The sequence below is a fragment of the Muntiacus reevesi genome, chromosome 6 (genome assembly GCF_963930625.1).
Source record: "Muntiacus reevesi chromosome 6, mMunRee1.1, whole genome shotgun sequence".
NCBI classification, from domain to species: Eukaryota; Metazoa; Chordata; class Mammalia; order Artiodactyla; family Cervidae; genus Muntiacus; species Muntiacus reevesi.
Window position 1 is genome coordinate 29,682,642 of NC_089254.1, and position 17,529 is coordinate 29,700,170.

General features: G+C 42.9%; 1 protein-coding gene across 1 annotated transcript in view; it reads right to left on the reverse strand.

Moving 5' to 3' along the window:
* Window positions 1-17,529, reverse strand: part of TOMM7 (translocase of outer mitochondrial membrane 7) — a 240,656-nt gene that overhangs the window by 102,950 nt on the left and 120,177 nt on the right. The window contains exon 4 of the mRNA XM_065938987.1: window positions 9,493-9,625. The gene's annotated coding sequence lies outside the window, so the exon portion shown is untranslated. The remainder of the gene's footprint in view (window positions 1-9,492; window positions 9,626-17,529) is intronic.

Genomic DNA, 17,529 nt, shown 5'->3' on the forward strand with positions numbered 1-17,529 from the left:
AAAGATAGTGGGGGTGATGGAATTCCAGCTGAGATATTTCAATTTCTAAAAGATGATGCTGTTAAAGGGCTGCACTCAGTATGCTAGCAAATTTGGAAAACACAACAATGGCCACAGGACTAGAAATGGTCAGTTTTCCTTCCAATCCCAAAGAAAAGCAATGCCAAAGACTGTTCAAACTATTGTACAATTGCACTCATTTCACATACTAGCAAGGTAAAGCTCAAAATCCTTCAAGCAAGGTTTCAACAGTAAGTGAATCAAGCATTTCCAGATATACAATCTGGATTCAGAAAAGGCAGAGAAACCAGAGACCAAATTGCCAACATTCGTTGGATCATAGAAAAAGCAAGAGAATTCCAGAAAAACATCTACATCTGCTTCATTGACTAGGCAAAAGCTTTTGACTGTGTTCAGTTCAGTTCAGTCACTCAGTCGTGTCCAACTTTTTGGGATCCCATGGACTGCAGCACGCCAGGCCTCCCTGTCCATCACCAACTCCCAGAGTTTACTCAAACTCGCGTCCATTGAGTTGGTGATACCATCCAACTATCTCATCCTCTGTCATCCCCTTCTCCTCCCACCTTCAATCTTTCCCAGCATCAGGGTCTTTTCAAATGAGTCAGTTCTTCACATCAGGTGGCCAAAGTATAGAGTTTCAGCTTTAGCATGGGTCCTTCCAATGAATATTCAGGACTGATCTCCTTTAGGATGGACTGGTTGGATCTCCTTGCAGTCCAAGGGACTCTCAAGAGTCTCCTCCAAATACCACAGTTCAAAAGCATCAATTTCTTCACCACTCAGCTTTCTTTATAGTCCAGCTCTCATGTCTATACATGACTATGGGAAAAACCATAGTTTTGACTAGATGGACCTTTGTTGGCAAAGTAATGTCTCTGTTTTTTAACATGCTATCTAGGTTGGTCATAACTTTTCTTCCAAGGAGTAAGCATTTTTTAATTTCATGGCTGCAGTCACCATCTGCAGTGATTCTGGAGCCCAAAATATAAAGTCTGTCACTGTTTCTATTGTTTCCCCACCTATTTGCCATGAAGTGATGGGACCAAATGCCATGATCTTAGTTTCCTGAATGTTGAAATTTAAGCCAACTTTTTCACTCTCCTCTTTCACTTTCATCAAGAGGCTCTTTAGTTCTTCTTCACTTTCTGCCATAAGGGTTGTGTCATCTGCATATCTGAGGTTATTGATATTTCTCCCAGCAATCTTGATTCCAGCTTGTGCTTCATCCTGCCCAGCGTTTCTAATGATGTACTCTGCACACAAGTCAAATAAGCAGCGTGACAATATACAGCCTTGACGTACTCCTTTCCTGATTTGGAACCAGTCTGTTGTTCCATGTCCAGTTCTAACTGTTGCTTCTTGACCTGCATACAGATTTCTCAGGAGGCATGTCAGGTGGGCTGGTATTCCCATCTCTTTAAGAATTTTCCACAGTTTGTTGTGATCCACATAGTCAAAGGCTTTGGCATAGTCAACAAAGCAGAAACAGATGTTTTTCTGGAACTCTTTTGCTTTTTCGATGATCCAATGGATGTTGGCAATTTGATCTCTGCTTCCTCAACAAACTATGGAAAATTATTCAAGACATGGGAATATCAGACCACTTGAACTGCCTCTTGAGAAATATGTATGCAGTTCAAGAAGCAAGAGTTAGAACTGGACATGGAACAACAGACTGGTTCAAAATTAGGAAAGGAGTACATCAAGGCTATATATTGTCACCCTGCTTATTTAACTTATATGTAGAGTACATCATGCGAAATGCTGGGCAGGATGAAGCTCAAGCTGGAATAAGATTGCTGGGAGAACTATCAACAACCTCAGATATGCAGATGACATCATCCTAATGACAAAAAACAAAGGGGAACTAAAGAACCTCTTGATGAGGTGAAAGAGGAGAGTGAAAAAGCTAGCTTAAAACTCAACATTCAAAAAACGAAGATCATGGCATCCAGTCCCATCACTTCATGGCAAATAGACGAGGAAACAATGGAAACAGTGGCAGATTTTAGTTTCTTGGGCTCCAAAATCACTGCAGATGGTAATTGCAGCCGTGAAATTAAAAGATACTTGCTCTTTGGAAGGAAAGCTATGACAAACCTAGACAGCAAGCATATTAAAAAGCAAAGATATCATTTTGCTGACAAAGGTCCACATAATCAAAGCTATTGTCTTTCCTATAGTCATATGTGGATATGAGAGCTGGACCATAAAGAAGGCTGAGTGCTGAAGAATTTGATGCTTTTGAATTGTAGTGTTGGAGAAGACTCTTGAGAGTCCCTTTGACAGCAAAGAGATCAAACCAGTGAATTCTAAGAGAACCAACTTGAATATTCATCGGAAGGGCTGATGCTAAAGCTGAAGCTCCAATACTTTGGTCACCTGATGCGAAGGGCCAGCTCATCGGAAAAGATCCTGATGCTGGGAAAGATTGAGGGCAGGAGAAGGGGACGACAGAGGATGAGATGTTTGGATGGCATCACCAATTCAATGGAATTAAATTTGCGCAAACTCCAGGAGATAGTGACGGTTAGGGAAGCCTGGTGAGCAGGAGTCCATGCTCTCCACCTACTTTCCTTTCCCCTTTTCTTCTTGAGTTTCACATCAAGAGCTTGGTCTTTCCTTGTTTCTTGGCAACAGAGCTTCCAGAGGAAGTGCAAAGGCTGGACTTACACATATTGTAACAGAAGAAAGGCAGAGAGGATAAACACATACACAGTGAGAAACAAAACCTGTGAGTATGAGAACAATGGGCCCTTCGGTAAAATGAGAATGTATTTATCAAACCCCAGGCATCACAGCTCCTCTGCTCAAGTACTGTCTTTGTGTGCTCAAATAACAGCATTTGTAACATTCTAGTTGATGATTCTAAATTGACTGCTGATTGAAAATAAGATCAAGTCCTAACTTCAGGGACTGAAACATGTACAAAACAGTTATGTCAATGCAAGCCAGGATTATCACGGAGTAACCAAACAAGGGACAAAGATGAAATGTGTAAAGAAAAGCCAAATTGCTGGAGGCAATTGTCCTTCTCTCAATTCTCTCAGACTGTTGTTGTTGGTTTTTTCTACAGTCCATTTTAACGGTGGGAAGATGGCCACTCATGGCTCCCAAGTTTACACATCATAGATGGAACCACAGAGAATGCCTGCTTCTCATAGTCATGACTACAGAATCCCAAGAGAGGACACAACCAGTCTGGTTAGATCAGGAGTCCACCCCTGCACCAGTCAGCCATGGCCAGGACCTATAGACAATCCCTGACTGCCAATGGACCATCTAGGAAGAGGGATCAACTCCTAGAAAAGGGGATGTGTTGGCTTGTGAGTTGGACAGAAACCCCAAAAAACATTCACCCGTGAGGTAGAAATGCACAGAAACAAACACAAGTGTCAGTCAACAGTAGTACCAAGGTTAGCACTTAACCTTTTCCCAAAGACAATGCTGAGGTTTCTTCTTGCAAAACAATATATACTGCTGTGTGGTGAGAAACCTCAAAGATGGTGCCAGTGGTTCCTGCTTCCTCATAGTCCTACTCTTCTCTAGTCCCCTTTTACTTTGAATGGGGCCAACTTTTGTGACCAATGAGATATTGCAGAAATGACCTAGTATGGCTGCTGAGGCTAGGTCACAGAAGACAGTGTGGCTTCCATCTCATACTTTTTTGCTTCACCCACTTGGGTGGGGTAGGGGGTAGAGACGGAAGCCAGCTGCTATATTGTAAAATTACTTAAGCAGCATTGTAGAGACAACTGCGTGGCAAGGAACTGTGGCTTCCTGCCAACAGCCAGCAAATGACTAAGACCTGCTGCCGACAGCCATGTTATGAGCCATCTTGGTGGCAGATCCTCCATCTCCAGTCAAGCTTTCTAATGACTATAACCCCAGCCAACATCTTGACTACGACCTCATGAGAGACCTGGAGCCAGAACTATAGACCTAGGCCATGCCCGAATTCTTGACCCACAGAAGTTGTGAGATTAATAAATTTTGTTGTTTTAAGCTCTTAGATGTGGGAGCAATTTGTCACACAGCAATACATAACTAACATACTCTGGGAATCTGCTCCCATTCTCCCATCTTGACTATCACATCAATAACTAGGATTAAGGTACAACATAACCTAACTGAGGGAGCACTGGATCTTCTAATAAAAGAAAATGTTTGTGCCCCTCAAATAAACTGCAGGACCCAGGTAGCATATGTTGGCAGAAACTGGGATACTAGGTTTGTGAGAGAGGGTTCAGCACCCCAGGAGACAGTGCTAAGACACGCCTGGGATGAATCTTAGAAATGTAGAGAAAATAGAGAAATAGAAATGCCAGAACTGCCATGGCAAACAGTGGGAAAGGAGAGCAAGGGGTTCAGAGGAGTAAGCATGCTAAAGTAGATACACTACGTAAGAAAATGCATGAGGAAGTGCAGCCAAGGTTTTTGTTCCATGGGAAGGCACAGAAGACACTTTATCAGAGTGACGAGGGATGCCCTGGTGAGAGGAGCACCTGCATCACTGAGAATGAATTGTGGTCACTCTCTGTAGGGGCCAGTCTGATGACAGGAAATGTTATTATAGAACTGGGCTCACTGAGAGCAATGGGGATGGTAGGAGTCTGAAGAAGCCAGCAAGCTACTCTTAACCACCAGAAGCAAGTAGGTCACAATTTCCATAATCCATGGAGATAGTAATCAAACACAGGATTCCTAGGGCAAGACATAAGGGTAATATTCAGTACACAAAAGAAATCAAGGATGGGTGATCAGGAGACTAGGGGGAACCCAACGAAAATTCATGATTCCTGGTTCAATTTCTGGATCTGAGTCAGTGTTTTTGATCTGGAAAATTGACTGAAAGAGAGACAAAGTTCCTAGAAGGGAAGATCTTTAACACTGTGATAAGTATATAGAGTAATGATTACTTCAATTCTTCCCTTAAAGGATCTTTGGTCATTCACCCAGGTAACTGTATACTTGGAAAAGGAGAAATCCCAAATATTTTGACAACTGTTAGACATAGGAATTAGGTTGACACTGAAACCCAGAGATCCAAAGCAACATGCCCAAACCCCACTGGAGAGGGGGCTAATGGGGACCAAGCAGTAAATAGGGTCCTGACTCAGGTTCAGCTCACAGTGAGCATGCTGCTTCCTCTGGCCCATCTAATAGTCCTTCTCCCTGTGCTTGAATATAAAACTAGAATATGGACAACTTGGTTGTTGGCAGAGACCCCACACATTGCAGTAGGAAAGCCAAGTGGAAGCCTCTGACACTGCCCTTCCCCATTCCAGCCAAGATAGTAAGTTAAAAACAGTATCCAATCCCTAGGTGCGGGGAGCCGGCCTGACTGCTCAGGCCCCTTCTCGGCCCTGGGAGAGATCAAAGGGTCTCTCTCTGTCCCGCCACCCATGATTTATTAAAGTGCAAATTGGTCTTTCTCACCTCCCTCAAGGAAATTGCTGCAGCCACCATTTGCCCATTCTCCTGACTCTGACAAGATTATCAAGCTCCTGTGAATCTTTAACTGATTGTGAGACGCCAGTGCCATCCTTTGCTAGTCTTAAAGAGTTGAGATAAAAATCATGAACTAAAACTAGTGTCTGCAGTTCTGCACGTATGCATGTCTTTGATCTAAAATTTGGTGAGTCCTGTTAGCATATATATGTATGTTACCCCTCAATAAAGTCGTCGGAATCAGTCACAAGCTGACTCCGTCCCTCTCAACCCCATCTTCCCGAGTCTTTCATTTCTCAGGTGCTCTGGTGATTGCGTCCTCGACCTGTTCCTTAGCCGGCTGGCCCGGCACCTAGGGGATGGCAGATCTCAAAGATGCAGGGGGCAGGGTGATCTCTATCACACTGTCATTTACCTCACCAGTCTGGCCTCTACAAAAGCCAGGTGGGTCATGCAGAATGACTGTGGATGGGGAAACAATTCAGCACTAGCCCCAACTGCAGCTATGCCATCCCAGATGTGATTATCTCTCTGACATCAGATTAACATTGCCTCAGGCTCATAGTCTGCAGTCACGGATTAGAAAAATGCATTCTTTCCAACCTCAATCAGAAAGGGAGATCAGAAATGTTTCTCCTTCACTTGGGACAGACAGTATACATTGACAGCCTTGCTCCAGGGTGTGTTAACTCCCCTGCCCTCTGTCAAATATAGTCCAAAGAAACCTGGCTCCCTGGACATCCTGCAGAATATTATATTGGTTCCCTCCATTGGTGACAGTATGTTACCTGGACCTGAGGAGCAAGAAGTGGCAAATATGTTGGAGGCCTTAGTAAAACACGTGCCCTTCCTATAGGAGAAAAATGCTACAAAAATTCAATGACTCTGGGCACTGTTGGTAACACAGTTTTTCATTAAAGGATGAGGTGTGGCTACCACCCAGTTACCTCATGTTTCTCATGAAACATTCTCTGCTAGAGAATAGCAGACAGGGAAAGGAGTCACCATTCTGGCATGAACAATTGACCCTGAGAATTAGGGAGTGATAGGGCTGCTTTTGGACTTCCCAGGTGGCTCAGTGGTAAAGAATTCACCCACCAATGCAGGAGATGCAAGAGACGTGGGTTTGATTCCTGGGTCAGGAAGATTCCCTGGAGTAGGAAATGGCAACTCATTCCAGTATTCTTGCCTGGAAAATTCCATAGATAGAGGATCCTGGTGGGCTACAGTCCATGGGGTTGCCAAGAGTCAGACACAATTGAGCACACACCCACGCAGGGCTGCTTTTACAACTGAGGGGAAAGGAAGGCTGTGTTTGGCACCCACGTAATCCACTTGCTGCCTCTTAATGGCAAATGGTAAGTACAGCAGCCGCAGTCCACTTCACACCCACTGAGTAAGTGCTTGGACTGGATAAGCGGAAGGAGAAACCAGAGCAAGGAGTAGAGAAAGAAGATGATGAGTATCGGTTGCACCCTCCAGAGCAGCTGCTGTGGTGAAGGCTCTAGTTCATTTCTTTGACAAGTTTCCCCAAGAAAAAAAGCTCCCCAGCCCCAGAGGAGCTGTTTGCAGAACTTATTTATGAAATAAGCGAAGCAGAGGCACCAAGAATGAGCTGCAGTGGATCTGTGGTGCATCACCCAGGTTTACCACCTCCTTTGGGGCTTCAGCACTCATTCCCCTCCCCTGCTAACAGTGGTGACAGCTGCCAGCTAGCCGCCACATCCCTCTCTAGCCCTGACCTTCTGCCGAAGAGTTTCTTTGCCTAAGATCACAAACCCTACCTGGGGGCAGCACATCCAGTGACTGCTCCATGTGTGGACATAAGACCCACAACTTTGTCTCAATTCAGGGTGACTCTGAGGGCTATTGAAGCTGCACAGCCAATCATGGATTACTGAGGCCTTCCTTCAGCTGCATCACAGTTCACCTTCTCCCTTACCCAATAATGCAATCTTCACTTTCCCAAAGGTATTGATCCCAAGAGAACTCCTCCAAAACCTTACTGCACGCAAACCTCTATCTCATAATCTGTGACCCATGAAACCTGAACTGCATCCGGGGTCTCATTTGCTCCTCACCATGACTGGGATTGCATTTGTTTTTACCGTTATCCCTATTTTATAGAGGAAACTCAAGTTCTAATAATTTTTGTAAACTGGTATCCTCCCTTCTTAGCCATACTGGATAAGGGAAGGCTAACCCTTGTCTTAGAATCAGCCAAGTAGCCCCCGAGAGATTCCGGGTACAGCCAGTCAAGCACTAACTCTTAGAATGTCTCTTGTTGTCATGTGTTCCTGGGACCTAGGGAAGCTGCAGAGGAAGGTATGAGGGCACTTCTGTAACGCAGCTCCCCTCTCCAGGCTCCATAATCCTCCCCACTCTACTGCTGTGGGTTCGCGAGATTGTGTCTCATGAAATCGAAGCTCTCTCTTGCGCTTGTGACACTGTGCAGAGGAGTCTCCCTGGCATGATCAGCTGCCACCCACAACCTATGAGTCCCAGATTTCAAGGTAACTAGAATGCCCCACATACATGGTGATATCGGGCCTATGATTCAAAGGTTTACAAAGTGATGTGTGGCTAGAAAGTTAAATAACTGCAGAGATCATCCAGGTCTGCTTCAATCTCTTCTCTCCCTGTCTCCAAGCTCTTAGTCCCTCTTTTGAAAATGGCTCTGACACCGGTCTTCCCCAAGTTTCAAGGTGAGACAGTGCTCGATAGAGGAAATGCTTAATGGGAATGTGGCTAAAACTGTCTCCACTATGATGGAAGGACAGACTGTCATCAGCTTCTGCAAGTTCATTCTCAGTTTTTCTCTGAGCAGTCTCTGAGACAACATCTGGACTCCCATCAACTCTGCACACATGCCACGTTTATAAGTAACCAGGCAGGGCGGTGGAGCGTGTTTAGTCATTTTGCATAAGAACTTCCCTTGCACAGACTTCTATATATAATTCATTTGGCAACCCCCTTTTCTACCCACCAGTGCAGAACACGTTCCTAGGAGAGCTCACAGTCCTTTTGCCATGGGCTCCTTGAGGCCACGGAAAGAAAATTCCAGGTATTGCTTTTTCCCTACCCCTTCTAGCCACATCCCCAATGTCCCTAGACTTGTCTCTCATTTCTTCCAGCCAAGGTTCTTCTGCCTAGGACAGTCGGTCTCCTTCCCCAACCCACGCTAGTTGGTTCCAGTTAGTTCCTGCCTTTGTCCTCCTCTCATGCTGCTTTCCACCTTCCTCCCCAAGGAGGATCTCCTTGACACCTTCACTAATCCATGTGCACGCATCCTCCTCCAAGATACCACCCCTGAGGAGCCTCATGCCACTTCAGGCACTCAAGATGCCTCATCCACATGCATGTGTACAGATATTGGACTAAAATAGCAAATTTGCAATGAAATTTGACACAATTTTAGAGCCAGAATACTGTTTCTAGGTTCAGACTCCATCATCTACAGGAATGTAATCCTAGGCAAATCCTTTAACTTCAAGTTTCACTATCCTCTTCTGTAAAATGGAGAGAGTAAAGCTATGCAGCCTGTTTGTGGCAAGAGCTAATGGGACATGACCTTTAAATTGACAAGTGTTACACAGATGGTACTCTTATCATTACTGTGCTGTTTTTCTCTAATGCCCTCTCACTCCACATCTTCTACTTCCTTCCTAACCCTCCCCTGGGTCATACACAGTGCCAGGAACACTGAAGGCTAATTTTAGATGTAGAGTTAAGAAAGAATCAAAGAAAACCACTTGTCCAACAGAATGGGGGTGAAACAGTTAATAATGTTAAAACTTCTTGTAGATGTTGCTTCACAGGGTGAATCTAGAACTTTCTCTACAGGGAAACATACTGAAATGGGCTGAAAATTTGCAGCCCACCTTGCAAATATATGCTGAAAGGAAGAAAAAGAGCATAAGAACACTTCCATTCCTTATTCTAAAATGAGGCTAAGATTGTAAACCAGAGACTAATTGGTCTCTGGAACCCCTGTGAGCTTCTCCCCCAAAAGACTACTACCTTTAAATGACCAGCTTTTTAAAAATCCATCTTAAGAGAGATCCTTTTTATCTCCACGACATGATCAGTTTCTCTTCAACATCTGATGCAACCCTTAGTGTTTTCCATTGCTTTCTAGCTGTGTCAGATTTCCCTAGAAGACAGAAATGAAAGTGATGACTAAGAAGATTGCACTTAAAATTCAAATTTTTGACCTACACTTTGATTCCCCCACCCACCCCTCCCATTCCTGTCTCCTTGCCTTCCGAATGGGGAAATTACCACTTTTACAGAGTGTAAACCTTCAGCTTGCACCATCACATGTAGATTTGCAGTCTTTTCTCTTTTTTTGCCTTCCCTCTAGACTTGCAGTCTTAAAGCAGAGATTTGGTTCATTTACTTGAAACTATGCAAAGCAGAACCTACTCAGAGAATTCAGACTTTTTTCTTTTCCTATGTCCCTGACAATCTTCTAAAGAGACAGACAGGGCTACAAGCCAGAAATGTACTAGTTACCATCTATTCCCCCTCGTCACTTAGGAACAATTAGGCATTTACTTATCAACCTCCACACTGACCCATATCCTATATCCCAATCTTGCCTCCAAGTCAAATCATTTAAAGAACCACATCTGGAATACAGAAAGACATAGGGAAAAAGAAAAAAAAAAAAGACAAACCATGAGATGGGAACAAATAAAAATATGGAGTCTCTTCAGACCACCTCAACAGACACTCATAGAGCATTTCCCTCACAGAAACAGGATGGGATTTCTCAATTGGGTTTTTTTTTTTTTTCCAGTGACCTGAACTTGAGCAATACAGTTAAGTACTTTGATGACTATCTAAGATAATTAAATGGTTATGTGATGTGTTAATGTAGCCCATTTTCCAGTGTGGTCTATTCCAAATATGCTCATTCATAAACCAAAATCACTTAACAGTTTAGCACACATCTTAGCCCCATTCTCAACCTAAAGGCAAATTCTTTTGTCTGTCAAACTAGCAAAAATTAGCTCATTCGCTGGCCCAAACTATCAGAGAGGGATATTCTGGAAGCAGGAATAGTTCAGGCGTAGTTCAAAGCATCCTACATGAACTCTACACTCCCTAACATATTTTTCAGAATCCAGGCACTCAAACTACAAAACTGACCCAAATCAACCCTAAATAGAAGTTCATGGCCTCAGACTGATCCATTAGCATATCATTTTAATACAAGTCAGGTAATGACAGATACACAGGGCCAGGGGATGGGGCTGGGATAGGGGTAATAGAGAAGGAGTTGCCTGACCACATCTTAAATGATAAGCAGGAACTGGACAGGAAAGGGGAAGAAAAAGGGCCAATTCAGGAAAGGAAAATAACAAAGAAGAACCAGCAAACATTTTTATCCCATATGTATTCATCATAGGCAGCTACCATTTGGTAGAGTTGAGCCTGCCATTTTGTCCCTCTCTAGTTCTGGAGCCCCTAAGATAGGCTGACCTGAAAAGCCTACCTCTAACACCCCCTGTGCAGCCTCGAGGCCTTACTGCCTCAGTGACCCTCCGTAGCCACTCCCAGGGAACTCAGAGGGGCCAGCACCCTCTGGTGATCTATGCGGAGCTGAGGAAGAACGTTTTCCTCCTTATTGAGATTTGTTGTGATGGAGAAGTCCCCATGCTGTGCTCAGTGTTTTCCAGAATATTCAAAGAAGCAGTCCTTGCAAGCTTTACCTCAACCCTTTGGGTTCCCTCCAAACCTAAGGACTCAGAAAAGACTCTTCCAGAGGACCTGCTATGGGAGCTGAGGAAATCACCACTGCTGGCTCAGAATCCCCCTCATCCCCAATTAAGCCTAAGAGCTTTGATGTGGGGCCAAGTTCCTTTTCCCCAGAGGCACGCATCTTTCCCAGAGTTCCTCCCTTCGCCCACCCTCTAACTTCTGGCTGGCGGCCTGCCAGTTTGCAGACAGCCCCGAGGTACCTAGTCCTGACAGAGGACACAGCTGAGGCCAGAGGTGGGGCTCCTGCTACATCATTTCTCGCTACTTCAATCACTAATGAGAAAGTGAATCTCCAAACATCATTTTCAACACCAGAAACTGTTAACAGCAGATGCCTCCAGAGAGGGAAACAGAGCAGATGCTGGATGAAAGGAGACCAACTGTCTTATACGTTTCTTAGTAGTTTTGAGTGGTGTGCTGCGCTTGTACATCATCTTTTCAGGGAGTATAATTTTCTAGATAATTACTTTAGAAAGAAAAGTAACTTTTTTGAAACCCAGAGTTTTCAGAGTATTTTATACAATGCAATATTGAGGCCTTTCCTTTGTACTCAAATGGTTTAATAATCTCATAGGTAAAAAGGTCAGTAGGTTAAAACAAAAAATCGGTGGTTAAGAAGACAAATGTCAGACACTAAACTCACTATGAGACCTTAATTTTCTTTACTTCTCTGTGCCTGTTACCACATTTGTAAATTTGGGATAATTACAGTACCTGTCTCATGGGCTTATTGTGAGATGAAATGAATGAATGCATGTGAAAGTTTTGGTGTCTACTAGATTGTAACTACTGTGCCATCAACTACTATCAATCATCACACTTCTAAGTTGTTGCTCACCTCTGTCACCCTCTGCTGTGGCAAGTGGTAAGAAGAAAAGTAGGTAAACATGCCTCTGAGAAAAACAGCACACACATTAAGTAAAACTTGAGTGCTTTCAAAACCCCTGTCACTCTTTGCTACGTGTCTCCAGACCGCCAGAGGAACACTTCCTTTCCCGTGAGCCACATGTGGTACACAGTATAGGACCCAAGTCAGGAACCTGGTTAAAGCAACTGTTCCTCCACTAACCTGCCATGTGCCTCTTGGGTAAACCTCAAGATGTCCAGTCTTAGTTTCTTCACAGGAGTGTAATGGGACCAAGGAATCTAGTGTATGTGAAAGGGTTTTGTAACCACAAAAACTCTGCAGATGAGGTACAGTTATTCAGAAAATATGCAATTGATGGCCTATTAAATAGAACAGCTAAGTTAAACAGAAGCAGTGTTTAGGAACTGGAACCACCCCGAAGTTTCTACACTGCCACGAAAGAAATCTACTTTCTGGTAAAACTCTGCAGTGGCTAAAATCAACTGCTGAAGAAACAACCCTCTCTCAGAATGCTCTCCTGGTAGGGTTGCTGGTACCCCCTTGGTCACCACCCTCCCAGGGTAGAAGAACCCTGAGACTCCAAGAGCTTCCCTTTCTCTTCCAGATGTTTCCTCTGGGTCTACTACTCTGAGTCCTTCTACTTCTCCAGAAATAACATGTTCCCTTCAAACCCAAGGCACCAAAACATGCTGCAGGTTCCAATACTTCAATCCACAACAACTTTTAGTAAATTCAAAGAACCTCAGAGAAACAAGTTCACCAAGTAAGTAAGTCACTTACTCATTAACTAAGTCTTCCAGGCCACAGTTTCCTTACCAGAAAAATTATATTTCAAATTCTAAGAGTCACATGAGCTTGGCACAAGTATAAATTTAGTTTTGACTGTTTCTTATCTCTCTGCCCATTCTGATTAATTCCATAAACTTCCACCCATAGACTCAGGCTGAAAACCATCTCATGCTCAGCTCCCTCCAGTTTTGAAGAAGGTGGGTCCTGACTTGTTTGAGTCCTCCGGTGTGAAAGGACTTGCTCACCTGGCCAGGGTTCTTCCATAGCTGTTGTTTAGTAAAGTCCTGCCTAGTAAGGCAAGACAAAAGAATACCTGGATGAAGGATTAGCTTATTCATTCACTTAATAAATATTTACTGAGTATCTGTTATACACCACAGAGAGCAGTTCAGTAAGAACCTGACCTACCTGTTAGGTGAAGGTGGAGGTAAAGGGGCTCAGGCGGTATTCCAGAGGAAGTGAAGTTTGGCTGAGAGCTGAAGGATGAATAGGAGGCAGATCTACTAGGAGCACTCATGAGACCAAAGGCCTTGCAGTGGGAGAGAAGGAAGATGAGTGCATGAATGAATGAACTAATGAGTGAATGAACGGGCAGCTAGGCCTTACCCTTGGTAGCTGGTACCTCTCATTAGGTTCCCTTTTCTATTAGTACATCCCTGTTCCCTGACATGTAGGGTTACATTTCATCAGTCTACAAAGCAGGTATGAGTCCTGGACACCTACCACTGTGGTTAGAAAGGAATTTTGCAGTATTTATATAAATGTTTCCTTGGTTTCTACTGTGTGGAAAGCAGTCATTATCCAAATGGAGGGCTGAGAAATTTCAGATTTTCACTACTAATTCATCAATTTCCCCCAATTTATAGCTTCCATTAAGCCCTTTCCATTATCGGCATAGTTGAAACGCCTCCCTAAACTAGCTGGAACAATTTAGATATTTTCATTTTGTAATGAGATCCAGTAAATCTAGTATAGAATTTAACCACGCTTTTCTTTCACAAGGTGAAAATCCTCTAGGGAGATAAGTTTACTAAGTAGACAGAAGAAAAACTTTTGTCATTCCTGAGAAAAGGGGGAATGAGGGAAGAAGGAAAAAAAAAACCTGTAAATGTCACTACTGACTAATCCCATCTATTTTGGAAGGCCCTGGGGGGTTTTAGGGCTTTCCAAGTGGTAAATTGAACAGTGGCATTCCTCTGAAAAAGGAATGTGCTGCCTCTTCTCCCTGGAACACTCACCTGCTGTGCTGGAACAAAAGGTGAGTGGGGATTTGGAGGCACAATCTGCTCTCAGGTACCAGAGGTCACTTGCATTTTTAAAGCCCATGAATCAAGCATGTCCCTCATCTGATAGCTTTCTTCAGGCCACTGTGGTCTTGCGATGGCTGCCTCTTCAGCACTTGTCTCTCCTGCTGCTTCTATTACTATTGACTCCACTTATACCTAACCTCGGACAGATACCCAGATCTGTTCCCATGAGCCTGCCCTGAACCCTATCAAATTCATGTGAGTCCTAAGAAATATGTCACTGTCAAAAGTTAAGAAAGTGTTTTCATTGTTAAAAATGACATTTAAATTATATTGGTATTCACTGGAGAAGGAGTAGACCTGGGTAGCTAAGGAAATATGTCTGTCCTTGCCATGGTTTTGAGTTTCCACCAGGCTTGGCAGACTTCCTATATTTACCACTTTGTTTTTTCCAAATGAGGTCGAAGACATTAGGTTAAAAATAAATTTTTGCAATGGTGGTTTGTTATATGAGTCTCTCTGTTTTTGTGTATGCCTGAAATTTTCCATGATAAATGGTTACAAAAAGAAAAATAAATAAACACAACATTTCCTAGGCTATAGGATCCTTGCTGCTTTACTTGCTCCTCTCCAGTGCCACCAAAGATATCCACAGCTAGGGAAGCTCTGAAAGCTGAACTTCAGGCAGTTGTGAGCCAGCCCTGGATTCTATTTTGCTCAGTCACTTAGAAGTGGAACACAATATTTTTGTATCTTACATCCCACCAATACTTCCATAAAGTAACTCTGTCTCACTGTGGTTAAAGTTAAAGATTCACTTCTTCTGAGAAGAAATTACATATTAACATGCATTCTGATGTTACTCTTATCTTTATTTAAGAGGTAAATGTTTTAAGGACATGATCACTGCTATACTATTATTGGGAGTAAATTTTATTCTTATATCTAGAAAACATTAGCAAATGATTATGTCATAGTAGTTAAATTTTGCAATGCAACACTACCTTAAGGCTAAACCACAACACAGAAAAATAAAACACTGAAAAGGAATTCTATAAATGCCACTGACACAAGTTAAAAAAAATCCATTGAACATTTACAATGTTAATAATAATGTCTAGCATGCTTGCATATAATCATGGAGTGAAAATATGCTGGCTTCTTAGGAACTGTTATAAAAACTCCTCATTCCACCTACACAACTTCTGGGTCACAAGCATTCTATTTCCAGTTGAAAGCCATTCTCTCAGAAGACGTTTCTAAATACACCTAAGGTCATGACAAGTAGTGTCTCATTTCCTCCCACCCTGTCGATGGAGAGTGGTGGACACACAAAGGAGATGTGGAAGACAGCGGAGGACTCAATGCCAACTTTGACCAGAATGCTAGTCCTGCCCCACCTCAAAATACCCCAGCTTGACCCTGACGTCAAACGTGGGCCCTTGACGGTAACAGGAAATGAATTCCTCACGCTCCATTAAAGCGTCCACATGTTATTCAAAAGAAAACCTTAGCATCTCCTTAATAATATGGATCATTTCGAACTAACAAGATGATGGCCAGTCTGAATTAGTGAAAACCTTCTTTATGCTTTAATGTGATTTATATGACAGTCTTTTAAAGTAGTTTCATTACTTTCAAAATTATGGTGTAACTTAAAGGTAAGCTAATACAGAACTGTTTTATGGGTATCTCTTGCTTGGTGACTAGGTAGGAAAGACTTTTCAATGTAGTTAGTCATTAAGTTCCAAAATGTCCAAATAGAGCCTGGAAACCATCTGTTCTTTTCGTTTTTTGATTGTCTGTTTTTAAACTTTTTTAATAGAATTCTATTTCCAATCCAAAAGCAATGGCTTTGCCCAGTTTGAACTGTCAGATTTACTATTGTCTGCTCTATATTAATTATTAATAGGTTGTGACCTTTTGTTAGAGCATCAGCTGCATGCACGAACTTAAAAAGGAAAAGTTGCACCACTCAAGCTTTCTTAATAAACACTGCTCCATGATGAAGGAGCGACTGGCAATCTCTGGGAGGAACTGCAGAGTGAAGCACACAACAAGGGCCCTACCACAGCCTCTGAGAGGTGCACAAGAAGCGCTGGGAGCCCCACGCTAAAGGTGAGCACGTGCTGTGTGAGTTCAACATACACATCAGATTGGGTGCTACCACATCGTTAGTGCCTAAGCGCACATGTAGCATGCACGCTTGTTTCTCATAGCAGTCTCCTTTCTCTTGCCCGTAGCTACCCTGCAGAAGGGAGCCTAGCCCAACAGCCAAGTACTCCCCCCTCTTATAGTAAATGGCAGAATTAAAACCCCAGGGTGCCCTTTTGGATCAAACAAGATTCAAGGGAGTAGGGTTCCTCGTAAACAATTACAGAAACAAGTTCAGGGAGAAGACATGACTCAGTCAGGGCAGGTGAGAATAATGTAAAAGTGGACCGTATATTCCAGTTCTTCTGTTTATTCTTCCAAAACCCATTAAAATAGCATTACAAAAAAAAAAAAAAAAAAGATTAAGGAAAAAACCCCTAAGCAGCCAAAGGAATCTGCCTCCCATGGGACTTGAGCCACAGGTGTGGGCAGAATGAAATGCCAACAGAGGCGGGGAGATTAAGTGAGAAGTTTACAATGGATGATGAGGTACTCATGCAGGTACACACGCACACACTCCCCAACAGCGCCTCTTGGACCAACCCTTTTCAATGGTTCAGCTATCAGAATACTTGCAAGGCAAGTTTACATCCTCCAGGCAACAGATTGGACAACTCCTCCCTGAATATCCCAAGAGCAATCTGTCTCCACTCCCTGCATACAGTGACGTTTAAAGGTCCTCCAATGGAAACACTGAGAGCCCTGCCAGATCTCTCTTCAGAAAACCCTGCCAGCTGATAAGCCCTACCTACACAAAACTTCCAACCAATGTTGTGGTGCCTACCCTAAAAATAAGTGACAAAGACATTTGAGAAAAGCCAAACCTCTGAAAGAAACAGATTAAAACAAACTAACAAGAAGAAGAAATTCAGTGGAAATAAAATTACAAGGAGTAGGAAAAAAAAGGTTTTAAGCTAATATCAACTTCCTTAGCGAGATAAAAGATAACATATTCATTTAACAAGATACTATTTTTTAAAAAGAGAACTCTTAGGAATTCAAAATATGATAGCAGAAATGAAAAGCTCCATGAAAGGGTTAAATAATAAAGATGAATAAATCTCCCAGAAAGAATAGGAAAAAAGAGAAGGAGATTGACAAGAGAAAAAAAAAAGCTTTCTTTAAAAAACAGAGGATCGATCCCAAAGGGTTAATATCCAGAAAGGGAAAATAAAGAAAATAGAGAAAGAGAAGCAGATGAGAAAGGGCCGAAAGGGAAGGAGGGGGGAATAA